Below are 18,023 nucleotides of genomic sequence, written 5' to 3' on the forward strand. Positions count from 1 at the left end.
TGAGGTCCATCTCCAAAGACCTGAATGTTCCTGTGTCTACCATGTGCAGGGTCATCAATAAGTGTAAAGCCCATGGTACTGTGGCTAACCTCCCTAGATGTGGACGGAAAAGAAAAATCGACAAGAGATTTCAACGAAAGATTGGGCAGATAGTGGATACAGAACCTCAACTAACATCCAAACAAGTTCAAGCAGTCCTGCAGTCCAAGGGTACAACAGCGTCTACCCGTACTATCCATCGGCGTCTGAATGTAATGGGACTTTTTAAATATCTTTCACTCGGGCACTTACATGCTCATACATTTCTCCGGGGAGAGTTGGGACGGGACTTTACAGTCCTGGCCCGGCTCCCCCCTGTTTTTAATGCACCACACACCAAGGTTGTGGGATGGTTGGGACCTGTTTGGGGGGGGGGGGGTGGTACCTCACGGTTGCCCCCTCACGACAGGCCCCGCCATCTCTGCACCTTTTTTAAATGCACCACACACATCATACTCCACAGGAGAGCTCTGGCAAAGGCCGGTGGGACGGGCGACTGGGCAGAAATTCCATGCGGCGGTCCCACTGCCCCAAGCCAAGCTCTCCTATTTTAATGCATACATTGCACTACCCTCCCCTCACAATCCCATCACGGTGCTGGGTGATGGCTGCCTGCCGGGAACCTGGCAGCCACAGTAATAGGGTGGCAGGTGGGTCCCACACTTTTTCCTAATGGCGTGGCTCCTGGGGTGTGGCCTCCCCTCTGCCTGGGCTGCCGGCCGCGGGAGTGGGGTGGGGGGTCGGGGCTCCGATCTTGCATCGCCCCATTACAGTTCCTCGGCGTTCTCCTGCCTCCGCCTTCCCCTCTTCTCTGACTGGACATCCGCCCTGCGCTCCGTCGCGGGTCGCTGGCTGGGCGCCGATGTATCAGCGGGGTGTTGCCTGCACCGGCGGGGGGCCCTGTCCTGTCTTGGGCTTAGTGGGCCGCTGGGGTTCCCGTGCCGTGCCGTGCCGGTTGGAGGGCTGCGGCTGTGGCTCGTGGCCCGGGTGGGCGGGTGGGGGCGGGGGTAGATGTGGGGTTGGTGGTGCGTCCCCTCCTGCCATCTCTGAAGGCCGGTTGATGGGTGCGCGGGTGGCCGGGGGGACCACCCTGGATCCCGGGGGGGGGGGCTCCTTTACTGGGCTGCGGGAGGAGAGATGGGCTGCGCTTGACCCCCCGACCACCCTCCCTCCCCGGGCTGGCTGGGTGGGGGCCGTGGCCCTGGGTTGGCTCCCGCGTGGCTTCTCCGCCCGTCTGCGTGGCTGTCGCGCGTCCGGTGGGGCTCGCGTGCTGCTGGATGCGGTTGGGCATGCTCGGGTTGGGGGTCCTGGTGCCGGGACTGGCGATGGGGCAGCGTAGGGTTGGTCGCCAACGGGCTTACATTCATAAGAGATTCACATGATTACTGGGTTCTAGATCACAGAACTGATTTGTGTACACTCTCTTTCAATCACTTAGCGTATAGACACCCCCACCCCCGTCCCCCTCTTTCACTGGCCAATAGGCCCCCACATGGTGTAAACCGGAAATACATCCCGCTGACGATGGCACCAGTATATTAATAATTAGTCTAGATGTTCCATGTATTTCTTGTTGTTGTTTTGTATGTCTTTCTTTTCTTTCTTCTCTTGTGTTGCTTTTCTTCTGTCCCCCCCATAATCCCTTCCTGTTCGCTGCTTTGTCATAATAAAAAGGTATTTTGAATGATCACAATGGGAGTATATCAGACTCTCAATGTGAAACATTAAAACTGTTCAGACAACCCGGGCACTTAGACTTCCATTCTCTGTGTCAAACAGCTGAACAGGACAGGTTAAAAAAAAAAAAAAAATGAATGTAATGGGACCTTATTGTAGGATACCCAGGAAGACCCCACTTCTGACCCAGAGACATAAAAAGCCAGGCTGGAGTTTGCCAAAGCTTACCTGAGGAAGCCAAATACGTTTTGGAAGAAGGTTTTCTGGTCAGATAAGACAAAAGTAGAGCTTTTTGGGAAAAGGCATCAACATAGAGTTTACAGGGGAAAAAAACGAGGCCATCAAAGAAAAGAACATGGTCCTCACAGTCAAACATGGCGGGGTTTCAATGATGTTTTGGTGTTGCTTCGCTGCCTCTGGCACTGGACTGCTTGACCGTGTGCATGGCATTATGAATTCTGAAGTCTACCAACAAATTTTGCAGCATAATGTAGGGCCCAGTGTGAGAAAGCTGGGTCTCCCTCAGAAGTCTTCCAGCAGGACAATGACCCAAAACACACCTCAAAAAGCACTAGAAAATGGTTTGAGAGAAAGCACTAGAGACTTCTAAAGTGGTCAGCAATGAGTCCAGACCTGAATCCCATAGAACACTGTGGAGAGATCTGAAAATGGCAGTTCGGAGAAAGCACTATTCAAATCTCATAGACCTGGAGCAGTTGGCGAAAGAAGAATGGGCTAAAATTCCAGCAGAGCATTGTAAGAAACTCATTGATGGATACCGGAAGCGATTATTTGCAGTTATTTTGTCAAAAGGTTGTGCTATCAAGTATTAGGCTGAGAGTGCCAATACTTTTGTACGGTCCATTTTTGGAGTTATGTGCAAAATGATCATGATTTAATTTTTTTTTCATTCTCTTTTGTGTTTTTTCATTGCGAGCAAAATAAATGAAGATATTACTTGTAATTGTAATCATTTTCTAGGAGAAATTTAGCATTTTCTGACAGAATTGCAGGGGGTTCAATACTTATGGCCAGCACTGTAAACATACAATTGAGGTTTTTCCATTGGTCCTGCTTGAGTATAACCACTTGTTAATATACATTGTATTTGTAACCATAGACATACTGCATATACAGGACACGCAAGAGGAAACCCTTTAGCTGTTCAGGATCACACGCACATCCATATGTGCCCGTGCGTGCACACGCGCACACACACACGCAAACACACGCATGTGCACCCGTAATAGGCTTTAGTAATTCTATTTTAAGCACAGATGCAGTTGCGTGAACTGGAGCAGAAAGAAAATACACATTGGCACAAGTACATACACATCCTAACCAAAGTTACCACTCAAAATTCCACAAATACAGGCTCAAGCATAGGTCAGGTATTCTGTGATAGACAGCTGCCCCACTTCATTGCATAGATGTAGTAACCTGATGATCATGATTTTTGTTTTTTTGACAACAAAAGACTATATGGAGATAAAAATGACGAGCATGAAACAAAAATTAACAAAAAGCTGATGAGTAAAACATCATACTAAGCTGCACTCGTGCGCTCTGCGATTACAGCATCCTGAAGCTCTTACATAATGCTCTCAAACACACGACTGAAATGCACTCATCCAATGCAGTGGTGACTTGAAATGAGAGTAACCCGACATGAGTTTTTTTTTGCTTTGACTTGCTAATGCCAACTTGAGAACTGAGTGCTGAATGGTGGCTGTGAACTGAGTTTAATTCACACTACAACAACAAAAAAGCAGCACATTGGCAAATAGTAGACAACTCTAGTTTTCAGTTTTACTTTACTGTCATATTAAAATAACACTTGGAGAATAATACATTGTGTATTTAAATCAGGTTTACACATATAGCTTAGAAGTAAGCAGAAAGCACCTACAGTAGTTTAAATCTGGGGTTCCAAATGTACGGCCCGCCTGTACATAAAACGTTAATATATTATTGTTATTATTATTATCATTATTATTATTATTATTATTATTATTATTATATTAATGATAGGACGACGATTAAAGTGATGACTCATCCTTAAGCAGTGGTACTGTGATTTTCTACTACAGGGTCAGGCAAACGGATCTGACATATTTTTAGGTTTAATGGAAGCCATATAAAGGGAAGAAACAAAAAAGTTTTTCTATTTTCGAAAAATACATACAATGCCATTTTGTTTCATTAGGTTTTGGAAATTAAATCAGTCAAATGGAATCCGTTATTATTCTGTTATTATTAATTAATTAATTATTATTAATGCTATTACCACTGCCACATTTTCTGGAGTTCTGGCGGGGCGGGGCGGGGCGGGGGGAGGCGAGGCCGGCCGGTTGATTTTCACTTCAATGCAGATCCAGTAGCTATGAAGTTGGTAACCCATAACAAGATCGTGAATTGAGCTGGTACAGGATCATGTCTACCAAGATTGACGTGCAAACGGAACACTCGTTATGTTGCAGTTACAGATTTGTGTGTGTTGATAAAGGTTTCCACAATGAATGCCTGTAACTGCAACACAACGAGTGTTCTGTTTGCACTTCAATCTTGGTAGTCATGATCCCGTACCAGCTCGAACCACGAAATGAAAATCAACCGGCCGGCTTCGCATTGCCAGAACTCCAGGAAATGTGACAGCAAAATCTACATGTCTTGTGGTCCAGTGATTAATTAATACATATGGAATAGAGCCTCTGCCAGAGACATACTCCTACACTTCATCATGGCCATACTTGGCAACTGATATTTGTCAACGGAAATTTTCAAACGTTGAAGTGAGAATGAGCAAAGATAGGCAGAGTTTTGGTGATGACCTGTCACGGTTTTCAGTTTTAGGAACCTCTTAATACTACGCCCTCAACAAGGACTCTGTTAGAGTACATCCATGTCTTCTTTAGAAGATATGAACTCTGATTTTTCTTCTGAGTCTGCGATTTTCTGCTCCAATTCTCCTGACAACGAAGTAGACGAAACCCAAACCATCAAAATGTCAGGTTTTGTGAATCTACTACAAATTTGGACACACACACAAACACAAAAGCCTTACCTGATTTTTGTCTCTTATTTGAGCACGAAGTCTGTCCTTACGCCCCCCTTGTGTTTTCTTCCCTCAAAGTAACTATTACCTGTGTTGAAGTCGGCTTGAAGGGCCTGCAATTTAAAGGACAACCTGAGTAAATTATTTGATTAGGCCAAAGAGTGTTGCAAACAAACCTAACAAATTTACATTAATACAAAAAAAATGCTATGCACAGGTAACACAGTTTGAAACGTCATCAAATAAGGCTGGTCCATCAGGTCTCAGGTGCAATGGGCGTGTCTGTTGACTGTTAAATTAATGCCCTGCTCAAATGATCTTTTGCAAAATTGACCTTTCCCTTTTGAGTTACGGTTACCAAGCCAACAAGCTTCATGCCTCCAACAAACGAAAACCTTTTACAGCACAAACGATTGACATCATTTTTATATAAATTTGCGCCAATGGGGGGCCACCTTTACAGAAGTGCCCTTTAAATGCTGCTAGTCGCGTCACTCAAAATTAATATCTCAAGACGCCAATTTCCTGGAAAATAGACCCAAAGGGGTGTCATTTGTTTGTGCATCGTTTGTGCGAGTTGTTGACACATCCCTCTGTTTTTAGCCGCGGAAGCTGGATACAGAAAACCTGCGAGTGACGTCATCACTTGAAATTAATGTCTCAATATCGATTAAACGATAGCAGCACAAACGATTTTTCTTTACAGCACAAACAAACACAATCATAGCACAAACCAATGGCACCATTTTTTTTTTTCCCATTTCCCAATAAATGGAACAAACAAACAAGGAAAATACATTATTGAACACATACTGTATGCTACCTATTAACATAGCGGTGCTATTGCGATCCAATTATATTTACCAGTTGACATAATATTGGGGTGGGGAAGTATCCGACAGAAAAGAGGAGGGAAGCTAAATTAGATAGAAAGGTGAAAGGGCACAATTCCAGCGATGTAAGGAGGGGAACCCACGATTATGAAAAAGTCCTTTAAGTGTTGATGGGTTGGCATTCTCTTTGCTACCTGAACTAATCCTGGCACTGACAATCTCATTGAGCTGAATGTGCCTAGCTGCACAGACATGCGTGAATCCACTTCAACATGTGATAGTTAAAGAGAAAAATGACAATGCTGTGTGAGGGGCGCCAGGGGATCCTAGAACATCCCCCCACCCACAGCTCCATTAGATCGACCGATGCCAGCACCCTGGGAACCAGGGCGGTCCCCTCGCCCATCTGTGCCCCCATTAACCAGCCCTCAGGGGAAGGACGAAGACACGCACCACCACACCCCATGCTCGCCCCCACCGCCACCCACCCATCGGGACCCCAGCTACCGCCACTTGACCGGGCCCATAGCAGGACCCTGAAGGCCCACCAGGAAAGGACACCCTCTCAGAGAGAGCGACAACCCGCCAGCGCCGGGAAGAAAGGGATGAGGAAGCCACCCCCGTAACCGACAGCCCAGATGACGAGGAGCCCCTACACCAGGAGCCCCGCCATAAAAAAAGAAAATGTGGGAACCATCTACCACCCTATCACTGTGGTTGCCAAGTCCCCGATGAGCAGCCACCACCCAGCACTGTGATAGGGTTGTGGGGGGAGGATAGTGCAGTGGGCAGGGCAGTGGGACTGCTACGGGGAACTTCTTCCTGGCTGCACGTCCCACCACCACTTGGCGTTCCTGAGTCAGGCTACTTTCAGACACTGTTACTTCTTACTTGACACTAAACTGCTAAACTTCTGAGGATATTTTAATACTAGTATTTTAATAATTCTAATTCATTTGGATGTATTTGTTTGAATACCCTCTACATGTTAAAAAAACATTTATGAAAAGATCAATTAACAATTTGCTGTGGAAATACATTGATATACATAGATATTTAGAAATACTACAACTATGCACACCAAGCAACGGTGGTAACAAGAAAAGCACCTCACATGAAATTGCTGGAAAAAAATATGCAAGATTAGTACATACCACTCTTGGTTCAGAAGCAAACTATCATTCAGGTTTCATAACAATGGTATAAATATTACATTTAATTTGAAACCAAATTAAATTACACTGAACTAGTGCTCCACATCTATGTGCAAGTGTTGTGGACCCTTCCGTTAGTTACAAGTGTTTGTTTTGTTTGCTTTGCTTAAATTAAATGAAACAAGCTTGATACATCCAAATAATATTCCAACAGTTGATGACCAGTATTATCTACTCTCAATGTGTTTTCTTCAGTCAGAAAAGTAACAGTTATAAAAGATTAATCACGATAAAAAGTGCACTAATTGTTGTAATTGGGTGTATTAAATAAAAAATTTACACCACTAATTGCAATGTTAGTTCATTGTTCATTGTGTTTCTTCATTTGTAATGCTTGTTTTGTTGTTCAGTTTTGCTAAACGCACAAGTGCACTTGGTGCACTTTTGGTTACGAAACAACTGGCCGAACGAACTTAAGACGTACGTGAGTGTGAAGGGGGTCGCAATTCGTAGGGCTGACGTTTCAAGCCCTACCCCTTATTGCTCCGTTTGCAGGGCCAAGGGGTAGAGGGAAGGTGTGAGGGGGGTGTTAGAAATATAGAAATGGGATTGAGCCTTCCTCACGTGCCCCCCTGCGGTGCATCAGTAATGGCTCAATTTACAAAATAAAGGCTACACTCTGTCCCACAGTGGGACAGTCTTGGGGGTGATCCCAGGATGTCCCAAAAATGGACTCTATTGGTAATATTAGGGAGCACGAAAACCCATTGGACTAACGTCCCAAAAAGGGACACCATTGGTAAGGGTTATGGAGCACCAAAACCCATGGGTCTTCTAGTGTTAAAAGTCAAATTTAATACTTTCTACAGTTTTTCTCAGTTGCTTCTCAGATCAGACTTGCAATTCTCAAAACTACGTGTTCAATCCTCACAACATCGCCTCACTAGTGCACATAAAAAAAAAAACAGTTTCTCATTCCTTTGAGCAAGTTGCAGATGTTTTTGTGCATCATGCAAATGCTTTTGTGCAATTCTCTGCTTTTTCCTACATTATCAGTTGAATCTGCCATGATGGTCAAAATGGATGATCATGGGTCTCTATGGAATAGTCTCACCACCCACAACATCTAGACATTACTTCATTGCATTAGCCTTTAAATGCAAAATGGTGGAACATGTTTAAGAATATGTCAACATATGTGTGCTTATTTCTGAGCATTTTTATTACTTATTTTACATAACTTATTTAAAGCTGCCAAAATTTGTAATAGTTTGGGACAATGTGAGTTTCCACCATGCCAACATAATCAGGGAATGGTTTGCAACCCATAACAGAATGGTAATGAAGTTCCTACCACTATACTCCCCATTCCTCAATTCCATAGAAGAATTTTTCTCCACATGGAGATGGCAAGTGTATGATTGCCAACCTCAAAAATTTATGGCCAAACAGAGTGGAACGTCAAGATGTGTCATAAGAATGGGTGAATAATGCTGACAGCATGAAGTTCAGTTGGGCTGATTGTCTTATGTTCACATTTCTAATTTTGCTTCCATGTTGTATTTCTTTGTGATTCTCAGTGCTGTCTTTTGCTTTCTGAGTTGCAATGACATAGCCTGTAAAGGTTGTAAAAACAGTAAAAGTGTAAACTGAATAATGTCTAGTCTCTTGCAATTTATCTCCCACACACAAAGGTGTAACTTGCAATTTCCATCAAAACCTACATACACCATCTTCAGCATCACAGCCTTCCACCAGAGTAACTGTTAAATTGAGAGCATGACAAAGCAATTTGACTGCCTTGTCTGTACACAATTAAACAAGAACTTATGATTCTGACTGCACTGACATGTTCATTGACGCAGGAATTTAAATTTGGGCGATCGACGAAGTATTTCGCACAGAAAATTGGCTTTTGCAGGTAATCCATGTTGTTTTGCTAGTTGTGCGACATGCTGTGAGGATTGAACAAATAGTTTTGACAATTTCAGTTCTGATCTGAGAAACGTACCAAAGCAATTGAGAAAAACTGTAAGTCATTTTTAAGACCTTAAAAAGATAATTTAAGACCAAAAAATATCGCAACAAATTCTGATGAAGAAGCTGTGTTTTTTTCCCTTTCATGTGCAACTCGACGGCTTTGACCCCTATTGCCCCTGATGAAAATTTTTTTGGTAGACTTTGCACTAGGGGTGGGAATTTCTGGGTACCTTGCAATACGATACGATTTGCGATACAAGGCTCACGATAACGATGATCTCACGATATGGCGATACAACAATTATCAGGAAATCATTCTAGGATATTCTACAAAACAACTAATAAACAGAGAAACAATCCTTTCACCCCTTCTGCAGTAAATTGGAATGAGTTTATCACTAGTAGACATCAGTGGCAGCCAAGGCCAGGCAACGAGTTAATTTTGGGGCATTTGACATCATTTCCTGTTGATTTTCAGTCAATTCGTTTTCCTGTTGTGGCATTTATGGGTCACTTTCTGTTGATTTTGGGTCATTCACAGGTGACTTCCTGTTGATTTTGGGATACTGAAAAGGAAGTGACTCACGAATGTCCTCAAATGAATGGTCAGTGAGTCGGAATCAACAGGAAATCACCTGTAAATACCCACAAAAGACTGTGAATGCTCTAATTTCGGTGCCATTGATGGATCTAGACGTCCAATCCAGTCAAAATGAGTTGGATGTCTAGCGCCGTCAATGGCAGCCAGTGAGCTACAGTGGTATGAAAAAGTATCCGAACCTTCAGGAATTTCTCAAATTTCTGCATAAAATCACCATCAAATGTGATCTGATCTTTGTCAAAATCACACAGATGTAAAAGCCCAGTGTCTGCTTTAACAAAAACCACCCAAACATTTTAGGTTTTCATATTTTAATGAGGATAGTGTGCAAACAATGAGAGAAGGCGGAAAAATAAGTAAGTGAACCATCACATTTAATACTTTGTGCCCCCCCTCACCTTTGGCAGCAATAACTTCCACCAGATCAGGACTAATCTTGGCCCATTCTTTTCTACAAAACTGCTGTAAAACATGTTTAGCATGCATCGTTGTCTTTGGGTCATGCCACAGCATCTCAGTGGGGTTCAAGTCTGGACTTTAACTTGGCCACTCCAGAACGTGTATTTTGCTCTTCTGAAACCATTCTGAAGTTGATTTACTTCTGTTTTTCGGATCATTGTCTTGTTCCAGCATCCATCCTCTTTTTAGCTTCAACTGTCTGACAGATGGCCTCAGGTTTTCCTGCAAAACATCCTGGTAAACTTTTTAATTCATTCTTCCATTAATGATTGCAAGTTGTCCAGGCCCTGAGGAAGCAAAATAGCCCCAAATCATGATGCTCCCTTCACCATGCTTCACGGTGGGGATGAGGTGTTGATGTTGGTGAGCTGTTCCGTTTTTCCTCCACACATTACGTTTTGTGTTTCTCCCAAACAATTACACTTTGGTTTCATTAGTCCACAAAATATTTTGGCAAAACTTCTGTGGAGTGTCCAAGTGCCTTTTTTGCGAATATTAAACAAGCACCAATGGTTTTTTTTAGACAGCAGTGGCTTCCTCCGTGGATTCCTCCCATGAACATCATTCCTGGCCATAGTTTTACATATAGTTGATGTGTGCGCAGAGATATCGGACTGTGCCAGTGATTTCTGTTAAGTCTTTAGCAGACACTCTAGGGTTCTTTTTTACCTCTCTGAGTGTTCTGCACTGAACTCTCGGCTTCATCTTTGGTGGACGGACACTCTCTGGGAGAGAAGCAACAGTGCCAAACTCTCTCCATTTGTAGACAACTTCTCTGACTGTCGATTGATGAACATCCAGACTTTTAGAGATGGTTTTGTATCCTTTCCCAGCTTTATACAAAACAACAATCCTTGATCACAGGTCTTCAGACAGCTCTTTTGACCGAGCCCTGATGCACCTCAGACAATGCTTCTCGTCAAGACAATTCTTATCAGGTGTGTGTTTTAAAGTGGTCAGGGCAGCTTTATACCACTCATCAGTGATTGGGCACACACCTGACTTAAATTGCAGCTTTAAACCACTCATCAGTGATTGGGCACACACCTGACTTAAACTGTTTGGTAAAAATTGGTTTCAATTTAAGTCTCCTTAGGCAGTGGGTTCGCTTACTTATTTTTCCGCCTTCTGTCATCGTTTGCATACTATCCTCATTAAAATATGAAAACTTATAAATGTTTGGGCGGTTTTAGTTTAAGCAGACACATTTTTTTCATCTGTGTGATTTTGACGAAGATGATTTGATCTAATTAATAATTGATTTAATGCAGAAATGTGAGAAATTCCAAAAGGTTCAGATACGTTTGATTACCACTGTAGAACTATTCTAATGGAATATTTTGGTAGCAACCTTTGCATTAAACGTATCTTCTGGAAATTTAATACGTACTGCAAATTTCCATTAAATTTAAGACCTTGGTTTTCCGGATTTTAAATTTAAGACATTTTAGGACTTTTAAAAGACCCGCGGAACCCTGTGCTTTTCCTGCTGAGTGTGTAATATCATCACCAAATTGGCGTCCTTGTAGCCTCTACAATATGTGCTCAACTGTCTATGTTCATTTGAAATTGTTGGAAACCTTTATTTATTTTTGGACGAACACTCTTGATTTTTACAGACGAAGACATTTTGTGTAACTGTCGAATAAAACTAGCCACATTTTATATGCGATTTTGTCGAGTGAAATTAGACGAAGACGAAAACATTTTGAAATTACTGAAAAAAAAAAAGGCTGAGTCTATGAAGTATTTTCGTCTAAAAAGTCCAAAAACGACACTGGTCCGCAGAATGTCATGCTAAGTTTTAGACAATGAGGCATCTGAGAGTTTTTCAGACATTCTTCCTTAACAACGTCGATGGCCGTTTAGGAGGAGTTCGCAAAAGGTCAATTGGGCGGGAACCCGCACATTCTGGCAACACTAGTACTGCTATCATTTTTACATACAAAACTACAAGATATGCAAGCATAGATACATTTTTTAAATTGCATTTCTCACCATTTTGAAAAATGTTTACAGTTGACTACCATTAATAAATATCTACACACCCAAACAAATCAATTCAATGAGCAACATACAGGGTGACCCAAAAAAAAGTTTACACTCAGTTGACTGCTTCTTTAAAAGCCATTGAAACATATCTAAATAGGTTGTTATGGTTAAGTGATACATTAAGGTCACTCAATGCAGCTGGTAATCTCTCGTCTCTACAATTCCTGTGCTTCTGCTGAAAATGAAGAAAACTTTATCTGTACCTGAATTGCTGCGTGCCGGTCTGACACCTACTGAGATTGCAGCAAATCTGAGAATATCCAGATGTGCAGTCTACAAAGTTAAAAAGAAGCTGAAAGATACTGGAACAGCCTCACGAAAACCTGGGTCTGGAAGTGAAGATCTGTGCGGACCAAGAAGTTGATTGACAAGGTGATATGTGGCCACCCCAGAGTCCAGATCTCAATCCCATGGATTATAGCATATGGGCAACTGTGGAGGACAGTGCCTGTAAGAAGCCACAAATTTCTGTGGCAGTCTTGGAGAGGTCCATTGTTAGATCTTGGGAAAAGATGACAGCATCCTACATAAAGAAGACCTGTCAAGCGTTCCGCAGGCACCTGGAGGCTGTTGTGACACTTAAGGGAGGACACATTGAAAAATAGAGTGTATTGTACATGTTCTTTACAATAATGTATAATTTGTGATTCAATTCTAATTCTAAGATGAATAAACATGGCATTTAAGTTGTATTATGGCAGTGTAAACTTTTTTTTGGGTCACCCTGTACAGCATTAGAATGGTTAAAGGAAAAGAGAAGATGGGGGCAAATCATTTTAAATTATCACACACTGAAATATTTTCTCTTGAACTGTAACAGGTTATGCAATAAATGCCATCATCTGAGAGAGTTTGTGTGAGTGTGCGTGTCTGCACGCCTGTGTGTATTATTGTAAAATATGTGTGTTATTTGGCTCACCTGGTAAATGTTGTTCAATAAGACTTGGGGTGACATCCAGTCCTTTGTAAAGCTCGTTAAAGTAGTTGTGGTCTTAGCTGTGGGAGGGTGCAGGGGAGGTCTTCAAACAGCATGCACACACAAACACACAGTCCTCAGGGTCATAACGCAAATGAGGTGTCCACATCACCTAACTTCACATCACTGCTTCCCTCTCTTCCTTGACTAACATTTTTGTCTCCTCGTCCATAAAGCACCTCATCTGACACACATCAGATGTGCTATTTGGAATTGCTCAACTCATCAAAGTCAATAACATTCTCTAAAATGCATCATTTACTCATCTGTACAATCCATGCTCGCGTCTCCTTCATATCCAAGCTCAAAATTTGGCCTGACACTGCTTTTCCTTCCCCTCTCGCTTTGTCCGTGCTGCCTTTCCTCATCTAAATCCCTCCAGCTTTTTTTCCTCTCTCCCGTGCTGTAGACAGCATTAGTGAGAGAATAGGATGAGGGGAAGGATCAGGGGGATCGAGTGCATGTACCATGTGACATCGTTGTAAAGTGGGACTCCCAGCTGTCACATTTTTACACTCTAATAGCGCTATAAACAACACGGGTCAATAAAGCAAAAATACACACTTTATAATTTCAGGGTCTAAGCACAGCATTATCATCGCATGGCATAATTTCATGTGAAAGTTTAAAAAAGAAAAATAAATCTTTTTATGTATTCATTTAGATGGAATTTATGTGAATTCTTTTTACCTGGCAATTAATATTGAAATAAATACATAAATATCTCACGTTGATATTGTTATTGGCATTTTGTTAATTAATATTATTATTTTGCTGCATCGTATATTAAGTGGCAAAGCAGTCAACCAAGAACGCCTGCGATTTTTCTGGTAAAGTCAAGTCAAGTTGATATATATATCTCTAGACCAGAGGTCCAAACTGGTCCTCTAAGGCTGCTGTGTATATATATATATATATATGGCGGAAAACACAAACAAGGAGGAAAAAGCAGTTTCTGCTCTTGCACCCCTCTTTAAAATAAACTGCTGTATTTTAAGTCAAAAGAACTGTTGTGTTTGATAGAACAATATGTTTGTATGCTGCCATAGCAAATTCATGGCGCATTAAGCCATTTTTAAATTGTCCGTTTTACCCTGGAAACCCCCGTTTACAAACGTCGCGCAACCGCTTTTGTTTCAACCTAGCCATAAAAAGAAGGTAAGTAATCGTATTTATTATTCAAAATGTCCGTAATTTTTAGCTTAGGACCCTTAATTGATGTCGAATATTTAGTTTAAAAAAAAAAAAAAAAAGACTTTTAAACAAATTACGTCACAATGAAAAAATTAGCGTCTGTAAATAAGTGACGGATCTCTACCTCATTACTATTGCTCAGTTGTATTTTTTTCCCCGTTACTTTTCCACACATATTTTAGATGATAAATAACTGATCCAAACAAAGGAAAAAAAAAAAACAAAAACATTTAAAAGGGTAAATGTATTAAATTGAAAATCTCGACCACTCCTTGATTTCTGCGATTTCTGTATCGCGACCCTTGTTATATTATCATGTTTCACCCATAAAATCCCCCCAAAATCCGGCTGTGGCCATTCACAGCTGTGTCTTGACACTCGGTGATACATGCTACATTGAATTATTAGATCGAAAAGAGGTAAGTACGCGATAATATCTCGTTAAAATTATGGCGTCTTTAATTATGCTTTCACATGCTCTCACCTCCAGTTAGGGTTCTTCTGTTTAAATTTATTTATTATTTTTTTAAATGGCCTCCTGTTCAAAGTTTTTCTTCCCCCAGTAAATTGAGATTTTAAGCTTGCCAATGATGTATCAGACATGCATATCAGACAATTTTGAAAGTTGGCCAAATTGGGGGTCTCAGAGCGGAACTTCAAGTCACCGGAGTGTTTTCCGCCAGATACATATGGCCCTAATTTGGCCTCATGAAAAAGGGCATGCTTATTAACCGAAATGATTAGCTTTATTTTTCAAGTTATTGATTGCTGAATTGCTTTTTCAAAAATGGTAAAAGTGCTAATAATAATAAAAATTATGTTTTTTGGTTTGTACTGAAGAGGATTAGGGTCGGAAGAGGATTAGAGCCAGTGAAGAAAACAAAGAAACAATTGGTTATAAATCTCACTTTACAAGTCAAAATTCTAAAAATAAGATCAGAATTCTTACTTTAAAGTGAGAATTCTGAGAATTAAGTCAAAATTATCACTTGAAACGTGCTAATTCTGCCAACCAGTATTAATATTATTATTATTATTATTTATTTATTTATTTAAACTTTATATATTATTTTATTTAAATTTTTTAGGGGGTGGTAGCCCTCTTCTGTTCAAAACAAAACTTTTAAATGTACTTTGTAAAATACAGTATAATGTTCAAGTCTGCCACATGAATGAGTTATTCGATCCTGGAGGAGTATGGGAAAAAGACAGTAGGTAGTGCTGCTTCCCCTAAATCAGGGTTTTCATCTCTCATGCATTCCACTATGTTAATTAAACACGCGGGTGATAGTTTAAGATTCAAAAATATATAATAAATACAAAAAATAAATGTGGAAATAAATACAAAAATAATTATGTAAACTGAATTAAATGTCATTGCATAAATAAAATCCGAATTCTTACTTTAAAGTGAGAATACTGAGAATTAAGTCAAAATTCTCACTTGAAACGTGGGAATTCTGGCAACCAGTATTATTGTTATTATTGTTTTTTTGTAACTTTATATATTATTTTATTTAATTTTTTTTAGGGGAGGGGGGTAATCATCTTCTGTTCAAAACAAAATTTTAAAATATACTGTGTAAAATACAGTATAATGTTCAAGTCTGCCACATGAAAAGTTATTCCATCCTGGAGGAGTATGGGAAAAAGACAGTAGGTAGTGCTGCTTCCCCTAAATCAGGGTTTTCATCTCTCATGCATTCCACCATGTTATACACGCGGGTGATAATTCAAGATTCAAAAATATATAAAAAATACAAAAAAATAAATGTGGAAATAAATACAAAAATAAATATGTAAATTGAATTAAATGTCATTGCTTGAATAAAAGCGCTTTGTTAGGGTTGCAGAAAAAAATATTATTTAAATAAGGCGACGGTTTTATGTGTGCCTTACGTTACGTACCAAAAAAAAAAAGAAAAAAAGAGAGAGATAACATACCATTGCAGAGGAGCTGATACTGCCTGTAGGATTAGATATGGTCTCGGTAATGCTGGACCATACAAGTGCTGCAAAAATAAAAACTGTCCCTCTGTCCAATGACACTTATGTATGTATGTATGTATGTATGTATGTATGTATGTATTTTATTTTATTTTTTATTTTTGTTTTGCATATTGTGCCTTGAGTTAATGTTGCTAATCAATTTGAATTTATTATCATTTCTTGATTTTATTAAATTTTATTATTCAGTATCAAATAATCCAAAAATGTGCCTTGAGTGTATGTTGTTATTTTTTTTTATTTTTTATTTTTTTATTCAGGCAGATTGATGTGCTTTAAGTCTTTTCTGTTACAAACAAAAACAATGTTAATAAAGTATACATCATTGTAACTTGATCAGTATTTCTTTCTTTAATGTTAACAAGGAAACAATGTTATGCAGAGGTGTGCTTATAATAATTATACAGAAAAATGATAGTATTTCCAGTGGCGGCCAAAAGTTGGAGGTGCGCGAAACATTTACTTCTTCCTGGGGGGGCGTAACAGAAAATAATTGAGAAGCACTGGTTGAAAGAATAAAGGATTGGAAGATGAATTGCGCCATCTAGCGTACATTTTACAACAGTGGACATAAAACCTCACATCTATAGTTTAAATCAGACTTGTGTGATTTTAAATAAACAAGACAAACATGAATAATTTGGGTCATTAATATGACATTCAACAACCTTTTTATTCCGTATAAACAGAAAATAACAAAACAGTATACCGTATAGTATGCAGGCTACAGTAAACATTTGAACTGCATTGAGTCAACAAAAGGGTGTAAATCCAGGGCGTAGGTTTGTATAGGGACGGTAGGGACAAAACACTACCAACTTTTCAGGATGGCCAAATTCTCCCCACCAACTTTTAGGCTACCTTATTTGCATTATATAATGACTTCAGTTACATACTGTAGGTCATTTAGATTGTCATCCCATATGTTTTGAATGCTCTAATTGACACCACCGTTATCAAGTGAATTATTTTCATTATGATCAGATTTATATGTACCTCTTTTTACCTGCTGAATGTGCCGGTCCTTTCCCTGCTAAACACACATTTGATTACATGTACCTCTTTTTACCTGCTGAATGTGCCGGTCCTTTCCCTGCTAAACACACATTTAAACACACACATCTGAGGACTTGAACCCCCCTCCCTCAACACACACAGACATTACATATTAGGGATGTTACAAGTTTTTTTTTTTCGTAGCCAACAGCAGCCACTGTATGAAATGTAAAAATATGTCAATGTTGTGGCAGTGGGGAACACACCACTAATTTTGCTACTGAAAGTCCGACCTGCCTCAGGCAGCATAACATGAAACTGTGTGAACTTGCTAACCTGCAAAACTTGAGTAGGTAGATGCTGAGAGAAAAGTGTCCTCCTCTATGTGTTTTCTACTGTCAACATTAATTAAACTGCGAGAAATGTAGTGAACCGAGTTTTACCCCATCTCCCCAATTTTACTTTTTATTTGATTTATGTGGTCTTAAAGCAGCCGACTGTGGCTTTCTATTTTTGTGTTGTTGTTGAATTTGGCTGTGCTTGAGGACAAAAGCTGAAGTGTTTTACCTGAAGGATTTATATTTGTTAATCCCTGACAAAGAAGTTTTTTGAGTTATATTAAATTTAGTTAGACAATGTTGAGTGGTCTTAAGACAAATGTTTTTTTTTTTTTTTTTTTTTTTTGCATTCCAGGTTAGTTAAGAGATAATTACAAGCTTGTATTTATTGTGTATGTTAATATAATTTATGTTCAAATAATGCAAATCAAATTTGCTCATTAAATCCGGACATTTTTTCTGTAAGTTTTGAAAATGTTTCTTTAGTGATTGTTTGAAACAAAAGTTCGAATTAAACAGTGTAGGCTGAATAAATACACATAAAAGTATAAGTCAATACAGATTTATTTTGCATTGATCATTAAGAATGTCCCGTCCCTGGCAAAAAGTGTATAGCCTATGCAGGTGATGTCATATCGTCCCTACCAATGTTAAGACCAAAC

General features: G+C 40.0%; 1 protein-coding gene across 1 annotated transcript in view; it reads right to left on the minus strand.

Annotated features, from left to right (window-relative positions):
- Positions 1–13,211, minus strand: part of LOC130909364 (rho GTPase-activating protein 23-like) — a 110,207-nt gene extending 96,996 nt beyond the window's left edge. Inside the window, exons 1-2 of the mRNA XM_057825723.1 lie at positions 12,770–13,211; positions 4,781–4,884 (exon numbers count right to left, since the gene is read on the minus strand). The gene's annotated coding sequence lies outside the window, so the exon portion shown is untranslated. The remainder of the gene's footprint in view (positions 1–4,780; positions 4,885–12,769) is intronic.
- Positions 13,212–18,023: the final 4,812 nt, after the last annotated feature.

Source organism: Corythoichthys intestinalis, chromosome 21 (genome assembly GCF_030265065.1).
Source record: "Corythoichthys intestinalis isolate RoL2023-P3 chromosome 21, ASM3026506v1, whole genome shotgun sequence".
NCBI lineage: Eukaryota > Metazoa > Chordata > Actinopteri > Syngnathiformes > Syngnathidae > Corythoichthys > Corythoichthys intestinalis.